The sequence below is a fragment of the Oncorhynchus clarkii genome, chromosome 8 (assembly GCF_045791955.1).
Source record: "Oncorhynchus clarkii lewisi isolate Uvic-CL-2024 chromosome 8, UVic_Ocla_1.0, whole genome shotgun sequence".
NCBI classification, from domain to species: domain Eukaryota; kingdom Metazoa; phylum Chordata; class Actinopteri; order Salmoniformes; family Salmonidae; genus Oncorhynchus; species Oncorhynchus clarkii.
In genome coordinates this window covers 11,179,027-11,186,093 of record NC_092154.1, presented here as the reverse complement: position 1 = coordinate 11,186,093, position 7,067 = coordinate 11,179,027, and the positions used below count along the sequence as shown (strand labels likewise).

At 43.2% G+C, this 7,067-nt stretch overlaps 1 long non-coding RNA gene across 1 annotated transcript; it reads right to left on the bottom strand.

Moving 5' to 3' along the window:
- Window positions 1-1,227: 1,227 nt before the first annotated feature.
- Window positions 1,228-5,124, bottom strand: LOC139415505 (uncharacterized). The gene is made up of 4 exons (XR_011634965.1): window positions 4,974-5,124; window positions 4,360-4,422; window positions 2,506-2,596; window positions 1,228-1,989 (listed from the first exon to the last, which is right to left on the bottom strand). It is a non-coding gene; the product is annotated as an uncharacterized lncRNA (long non-coding RNA).
- Window positions 5,125-7,067: the final 1,943 nt, after the last annotated feature.

Sequence of the window (7,067 nt, the reverse complement as noted above, 5' to 3'; positions counted from 1 at the left end):
ATTTTAGTCAATTCGAAGATGCTCTTGTCCAGAAAGTCATTTGGGGTTAATGCCAATGCTAAGAGATTTTCAACAGGATCGTGTTCATCAGGGCATGAAACAGAAAACGTTTTAAAAACATGTTACAACAGAAAACAAGAATTATCATTGGACAAGTTCCTGTTTTAGTCTATTTTCCCCATTTGATGCTTGATGAACATAACCCAAGACAGGGGTGTGTTCATTACGTCTTTACCGTTTAAGAACCAAACGGAAGCAATCGGAACAAAATTGTGAGGGACCTACCTAAATTTGTCCAATATAAAGTCTAGTTTTCCATTTGGATTAAACGGTTGCTGCTGCAAAAACTAAAAGTTCAATAGAATTGGCATAATTATATATTTTTTAAAATTTAAAACATTTATTTTGTGCCTCCCGGGTTGGCGCAGTGGTCTAAGGCACTGCATTGCAGTGCTAGCTGTGCCACCAGAGATTATGGGTTCGAGCCCAGGCTCTGTCGCAGCCAGCCACAACCAGGAGGCCAATGGGGCGGTGTACAATTGGCACAGAATCCTTGTCTCATCGAGCACTAGTGATTCCTGTGGCGGGCTGGGCGCAGTGCACGCTGACCACAATTTAGCATATAACACTGGAGTGTTAGATGTGAAAGTAGAAATACTGGTGTGCAAAAGAGCAGAAAAGTAAATAAAAACAATATGGAAATGAGGTAGGTAGATTGCTGCAGCGATCGGTTAGCTGCTCTGATAGCTGATGTTTAAAGTTAGTGAGGAAAATATAAGTCTCCAGCTTCAGCAATTTTTGCAATTTGTTCCAGTCTCATTGGCAGCAGAGAACTGGAAGGAAAGGCGGTCAAACGAGGTGTTGGCTTTTGGGATGACCAGTGATATATACCTGCTGGAGCGCGTGCTACGGGTGGGTGTTGTTATCGTGACCAGTGAGATATACCTGCTGGAGCGCGTGCTACGGATGGGTGTTGTTATCGTGACCAGTGAGATATACCTGCTGGAGCGCTTGCTACGGGTGGGTGTTGTTATCGTGACCAGTGAGATATACCTGCTGGAGCGCGTGCTACGGGTGGGTGTTGTTATCGTGACCAGTGAGCTGAAACTTTACCCTAAACCATGGTTGATAGTGAGGGCCTTTTTACCTCCAGGCCATACAGGAAGTTAATCTGGTGTGGTGTCTCTCCTGCCCTCTGTCTATTATAGTGACTAAGAATGGAAATACGTCTTCAAAAATGAAAGGCAGATGGGAGGAGGTTTGATGATCAGGTTCTAGCCAATGATCAGGTTCTAGCTATTCTATCCAATGAGAGGCATGTTGCATCTTGCCCTGGAGGCAGAACTGAGCAATTTCTGCTAGATAGGTCAGCTGCAAAGTCCAAATTGGCTATATCGTAAAATTTCATGAAAACAAACATTTGCTTTTTGGTCTTAATTTAAGGTTAAGGTTAGGCATTAGGGTTAGCAGTTTGGTTACGGTTAGGTTTAAAATCAGATTGTTTGACATTGTGGCTGCGACAGCAAGTGACCACTCTTCAGAGCTGCCTCTAGGGCAAGATTCATGACAATAAATGCCAACCTACCAATGAGAGGGCAGATGTGTGAATAACAGACCCAACTCCGATGTAAAGTCTTTTTTTATGTTGAAATGCCACATCCGTCCACTTATATCAGTGCATTCGTAACAACCACTATGAAACGTCTATTCCATCAAATAAGCCTTAAGTAACAAATTAGCAATTACATTTATTGTTGACCAAATTCGACACTCGCTGACCTCCATACTAAAATTCCTCACTTCGTGGTCTTATTTCGTGGAATGATTTTGGGCGGAGTAAATTCTCTCTCTTTGCCTCTGCCTCTGACCCAGCGCCACAGCTCCGGCACCCCCTCCAGCCCAGTGTGAGCATGGCACCGCTTCCACGGCCCCCAACAGTTACTGTAAATCTGTACACAGACCAGGTCCAACTCTGCATCAATGTCGGTGCTGTGGTAGACAAAGGAGAAATATACCAATGAGTCGGATGCAAGGTTAAAGAGTAAGACATTTTTTAACCTTAGACAGGAGGCAGGAAAGTGTCAGCGAGGCACAAAAGTGTTCTTGGGGTAAATTCCATTTAAATCCCGCTGGGGACCTTTGAACCTTTGAATGAACTGAATGGAAAAGGCAATAATCAGATCCCAATAATCTTATCCCAGTCTGGGAATTGACCCCAAGGAAATACACTTTTATCTATTGAAAAGGTGTGTAAAGAGTCTATTATCTTTTATCTACTGAAAAGGTGTGTAAAGAGTCACTAGTATCTTTTATCTATTGAAAAGGTCTGTAAAGAGTCACTAGCTCATGAATAAGGTAACGTCCTTGGCCTGAAAACCAGACCAATACCCTGAGACAGACTGAAGACAGTGGCACACACTGTTTTTTCAAGTTTTGCTAATGAAAAGCCCCTGATTTACAACCAAACAGCAGTCAGGAATATGAACATTGTAGACAATGGCTTACATGAAGGTATTGATGGTAAGGAGCCAAAGGTCTGGGCCTTCTCCACCTGCCTCTTCAGGTGACCTCAGCCATTCTTCAGTAAAGTCAGGTTCTGCAGACAGACACAGCAACTCAAAGTGACTCTGAAACAACTTCCTGTTTGACTCTGAACTAATATGGACACTGTACAAATAGGTTGAATTGTTTCAACAATGGTTGTTTTAAAATTCAAATTCTATCTCCACAGAATGGAGTGCTTATTTGAGTGTGTATACAGTATGTGCGTGTGTGTGTATGAGTGCGTGTGTGTGAGTGAGTGTGTATGTGTATGTGTTGTGGCAGCTGCAGGTGAGAGGAGGGTTTTGAGCATGGCTGGGAAGCCATTGGGAAATTACCTCCACTGAGTACTACTTCCCCATGACTGAACCGATCGTGACCAATGGAAAAGATTGGGGAGAAAACCAATAGGGAACTTCCGTTTAGTGTGCACAGGCACACCCCTGCCAGATGTCTGTCACTTCCTCTTATCCCTTTTTCTCGGCCACTCTTTTTTCTCACTCTCTCCTCACTTTGCTGTATTGGGTTGTTGGGTTAGGAAATGGTCTGGATCTTTCTCTCTCTCTTTCCCACTCTCTCCTCACTTTGCTGTATTGGGTTGTTGGGTTAGGAAATGGTCTGGATCTCTCTCTCTCTCTCTCTCTCTTTCCCACTCTCTTCCTTTCCCCTTCATTCTGACAAACATATAGATTTGCCACCAACAGTCTCTCTCTCTCTCTCTCTCTCTCTCTCTCTCATTATATTTTACTCAAATATTATATCTGTTTGGGCTTCTTGCGGTCAATTTGCAGTGTTCAAATTCTTTGTAATTATGTTCTGACTCCCTGACCATCGGCAAAATGAAAAATCGGCTCGCGGCTGAATGTAGTTGGGAACCCTGCACTAGCACTAGGGGGAGTGTTAGTAGTGAGGACCCCTGCACTAAGGGGAGTGGAAAATACCAGTTGGTCAATGGGATAAGGTCTCTATCTCAATTGCTTAAAAATGTGTATTTCCCCTTTTCCCTCATCTGCACTAATTGGAAAAGTCTCTCTCTCTCTCGCCTCCCTCCCTCCCTCCCTCGCACTCTCTCTCACACTCTCTCTCTCACACTCTCTCACTCTCTCTCTCTCTCCCCTCTCTCTCAAGAAGCAGGCACACAGAAGCAGGACTCAAGAAGCAGGCACAAAAAACACATTATTCCTCTTTGAATATGAGAATAACCAGTGATTTTATTCATTCAGGGCATTAGCCCTGTGTATTATACAATTAGCATTTCAAATAACGTTGATTACAACAATTCATGCACTTGTTCTCGGCTTCACCTCCACAGTGTACGCACTCAATGTACCCTGATTAGTGATTGTACTCAGGGAAGAGCGTCTGCTAAATGAATAAATATCACATGTACAAAATAAATGTGTGAGCAGGTGCCTAACAAACATCTGAAGAGTCAGAGAGCTCAGGAAATGTTAGAGTGTGTGTGTGTGTGTGTGTGTGTGTGTGTGTGTGTGTGTGCGTGCGTGCGTGCGTGCGTGTGTGTGTGTGTGTGTGTGTGTGTGTGTGTGTGTTGATGTTAGAGACGTTGACGCCAGCCATTGGTGCACATTTAACACGTTAAATAATTGGACACCTCTGTGTCGTGGCCCAAAATGGAGACGTGTGATCTGTGAGGCTGTGTGAAGAAGGTATAGACTTGACGATATCATTGTATGTATGGTAAAGTCAGCTTCTGACTTTAACAATTTCCTATGGAAAAAGAGCAAACCTAACTTTACCCATATGAGAATGAAAACGTGTCTGAGTCTGTACCAGTGGATAGGGGTAACTTCTACCTACCGTGAGTCTTTAGCTTGGAGGTCGTGCATGATGGTGGATGAGGTCGATCGGTCAGTTAATAACCTAATGAAATCCCCAGAGTTAGAAACTTGAGATTAAAATAGCATCCTTTCAGACAGTGAGAGATGAGAATATGATAGGACTGGAGAGGTAATAAACATAGTCTGCATCCCAAAATATATAGTTCACTATGTTTTACCAGAGCCCTATTTAGTGCACTAAATACAGAATAACGTTCCATTTGGGACATTAACATACTTTATTGGTACATTACCATACTGTATTGGTTCACTACCATACTGTATTTGGACACTACCATACTGTATTGGTACATTACCATACTGTATTGGTACATTACCATACTGTATTGGGACACTACCATACTGTATTGGTACATTACCATACTGTATTGGTTGGTACATTACCATACTGTATTGGTACACTACCATACTGTATTGGTACATTACCATACTGTATTGGTACACTACCATGCTGTATTGGGACATTACCATACTGTATTGGTACACTGCCATACTGTATTGGTACACTACCATACTGTATTGGTACATTACCATACTGTATTGGTACATTACCATACTGTTTTGGTACATTACCATACTGTATTCCAGAATCCACTTGCTTGATCATCTTAGATTGTCAGAAGGGAGTTACTGAAGGTGGACGGCAGGATAGTTAATGAAGGTGGAAGGAGGGATAGTTAATGAGAGTGGAAGGAGGGATAGTTAATGAGAGTGGAAGGAGGGATAGTTAATGAGAGTGGAAGGAGGGATAGTTAATGAAGGTGGAAGGAGGGATAGTTAATGAGAGTGGAAGGAGGGATAGTTAATGAAGGTGGAAGGAGGGATAGTTAATGAGAGTGGAAGGAGGGATAGTTAATGAAGGTGGAAGGAGTGATAGTTAATGAAGGTGGAAGGAGGGATAGTTAATGAGAGTGGAAGGAGGGATAGTTAATGAAGGTGGAAGGAGGGATAGTTAATGAGAGTGGAAGGAGGGATAGTTAATGAAGGTGGAAGGAGGGATAGTTAATGAGAGTGGAAGGAGGGATAGTTAATGAAGGTGGAAGGAGTGATAGTTAATGAAGGTGGAAGGAGGGATAGTTAATGAGAGTGGAAGGAGGGATAGTTAATGAAGGTGGAAGGAGGGATAGTTAATGAGAGTGGAAGGAGGGATAGTTAATGAAGGTGGAAGGAGGGATAGTTAATGAAGGTGGAAGGAGGGATAGTTAATGAAGGTGGAAGGAGGGATAGTTAATGAAGGTGGAAGGAGGGATAGTTAATGAGAGTGGAAGGAGGGATAGTTAATGAAGGTGGAAGGAGGGATAGTTAATGAAGGTGGAAGGAGGGATAGTTAATGAAGGTGGAAGGAGGGATAGTTAATGAAGGTGGAAGGAGGGATAGTTAATGAGAGTGGAAGGAGGGATAGTTAATGAAGGTGGAAGGAGGAATAGTTAATGAAGGTGGAAGGAGGGATAGTTAATGAAGGTGGAAGGAGGGATAGTTAATGAAGGTGGAAGGAGGGATAGTTAATGAAGGTGGAAGGAGGGATAGTTAATGAAGGTGGAAGGAGGGATAGTTAATGAACGTGGAAGGAGGGATAGTTAATGAAGTTGGAAGGAGGGATAGGAGCCCTCCTTCCGCCTCGGTGACTGGGGGAAGAGTGTATGCGTGTGTGTGTGTGTGTGTGTGTGATGTTTATTGATGTGTGTGTGAATGTGTGAAAAGCATGGTATTGAGTGTGTGTGCTGATGTGATAAAAGTGGTAAGGGGATGTAGGGGGAAGACGTGAGAAACAAACAACAGAATAATTAGATATTTATAAGCATAAGTAACATTTATAAGCATTCATCCAGTTGGATTTATTGAACATAAACAAAACCCTGGACTAAAATCATCTTTCTTGACTTTCTAACCAGAAACAACAAAGCCATTCCTCTTTCACTCACCGCTCTGGGCACACCAGGTTCAAGGCGATCTGATCAGCCAGGATGGACGAGTTCCCTGGGCTATATCTGAACATGGACAGGAGTGAACAAATAAAGGTGTCCCCTAGAGAGAGAGAGAGAGAGAGAGAGAGAGAGAGAGAGAGAGAGAGAGACAGAGAGAGAGAGCGAGAAAGAAAGAGAGAGCGAGAGAGAGAGAGGGGAGAGGGGGAGAGAGGGGAGAGAGAGGAGAGAGGGAGAGAGAGAGAGGGCATGCGATAGGGGAGAGAGAAAGGGGAGAGAGACAGAGAGACAGAGAGAGAGAGCGAGAGAGAGAGAGAGAGAGAGAGACAGAGAGAGAGAGAGCGAGAGAGAGAGAGAGAGAGAGAGAGGGGAGAGAGAGAGAGAGAGAGAGAGAGAGAGAGAGAGAAGAGCTGCATTTCCTATTACACCGTGACAAATACTCAGACCAAAGAGAATATTTCTTTCCCAAAATTATAATTCAATACAGAGAATTTGAAACGATAAAATATGAAGAAAAAAATATATTATTTATTGGGTGAACAGCCAAAATGTGCAGTTTCGGAAGCCAAATATGTGTCCTCCTGCCACAACCTGAGGGACAGCCAATGAAAAGTGCAAAGTAATGTTGATAATATTTCCCATCTTGTTATGTCTTTCATACCAGGTCATGTGTCTTCTCAGTCATGTTGAGACTGGTCTACTACCAGGTCATGTGTCTTCTCAGTCATGTTGAGACTGGTCTACT